The sequence below is a fragment of the Sinocyclocheilus anshuiensis genome, unplaced genomic scaffold, assembly GCF_001515605.1.
Source record: "Sinocyclocheilus anshuiensis isolate Anshui unplaced genomic scaffold, SAMN03320099.WGS_v1.1 scaffold590, whole genome shotgun sequence".
NCBI classification, from domain to species: Eukaryota; Metazoa; Chordata; class Actinopteri; order Cypriniformes; family Cyprinidae; genus Sinocyclocheilus; species Sinocyclocheilus anshuiensis.
In genome coordinates, this window is record NW_015544192.1 from 229,356 (window position 1) to 231,187 (window position 1,832).

Genomic DNA, 1,832 nt, shown 5'->3' on the forward strand with positions numbered 1-1,832 from the left:
CTGTGAAAAACTACATAGATGCTTGTTAAATCTCTGATAGTCCTTCATCGAAATAATCGCAGCTCTTGCGATTTGAAAATCGCACCCTTTCAAATCGCGATTTCGGTTTACAAACGATTAATCGTGCAGGCCTAATATACATGCACATTTATAAATTAAATATATATATATTATTTCATTTCCATTTAGTTTGTTGAAGTATTAAAATAACTCAGATTAAATAAAACTAAAATCTTAATAAAAGACCTATACAGACAAAATAAATTCAGACATAATTTAACTAAAATTTAAATAAATAACAAATACAAATAATACAAATCAAATGACAGTATTTTATCAGTAATCCTAAAAAATAACACTGCCAAACACACATGCTAAAAAAACAACAACTTGCACATAGTGTAAGCGAAACAAGTAATAGGAAAGAGGAGAAATAAAAAGTGATACTTATTAATACTAATTAACAGACGCATTCTGGGGATACCATAGACGTATATTACATATTGTAAAAAGGGGCATAATATGTCTCCTTTAATGTGTCCTATAATGTGATATTATAAGATCAAATTCAATATACACTTTATTGATGATGCATACTATATGCAAGATGAAAGCAACACGTTAAATTGCATGTTTATAAAGCTTTTTCTTTATAATGGTTTTATATGGGAAATGCTTAACGTGAAAGTTAACGTTTTGCATTCATATTCTGGACACATCTGCTTACCTTTATATAGTATGCATCTTCAATAAGGTGTATACTGAATTTGGTATTTTAATATCACTGACTTAGTACAAACCTGGTAAAAAAAATAAAAATAAATAAATAAGTGGCACTCAGGAGAGGAAAGCCTTGTTTTGTCCTCTAGGTGGGTGTTCCTATAAGGATGTGATGTCATGTGAAAATAAATGTGTGTTGCGGAACTTTAGGGTGATGTGACAAAAGAAATTAATCATCAGGATCACTTAAAACTAACTTCCATTATGTTGAATTTACTTAAACCAATTAAATTAAACTGAGAGGGGAAAACTGCTTGATGTCTCAATTGACTCATGTGAACCCGATTAATCTGCATGATTAAATCATAGAAATTCTAAACACGTTTCTGACATATTCGCATGGTTCTGAAAGAAATTGTCTACAAGTATGAGTGCCTATGGGTATATACTGTGTTTGATCATGTGTGTGTGTATAAAAATTCACTTTTTGATTTGTCTGATTGAATGGAAATTTCAACAGCAGAATTTTAATTGTAATTTTCTTTTTCCTGAAAAAGGCCTAAAAATGCATTTTAGAGAAAAAGGTTTTGACATAATGGATGGTAGGTCATGAACACATTCTTGCTGCTAACTAAGCACTATCTCAACACCCACAGATGTGCTTCATGGTGCAGCGTTCCTAATCAACACCCCGTCATCATCATGTTTTACAACTTTTCCTGTTAACGATCTTCTTGTGCAATCATGAGTGATTTTCTGCTGGAGATTCCTCTATGAGAACATATGTGAGTCATCGGGTTCTGCTCTGAAATGCTGGGAATTGTGTGTGTGTGGGAATGTTAGGAACAGGTGTTCTGGAGCAAAGATATGGTGTGTCATCTCTGGCACACCCTGCCTCTTTCTTTCCTATATCTTGAGACAAGTTTGTGCAGTTGTGACCTTTCTGGCCAATTGCCAATCATAAACACAAGAAATTGCATGTTTTTCCCACACTTGTGACCAATAGCGTGCTGAAATCAAAGTGCCTTCACTGCTTGGGAGTTCAGTAACTAAAACAAAAGCACTTAACATAGTTTCCTTTCTCTTTTCCCATATCAGGTTAATTGGAAACA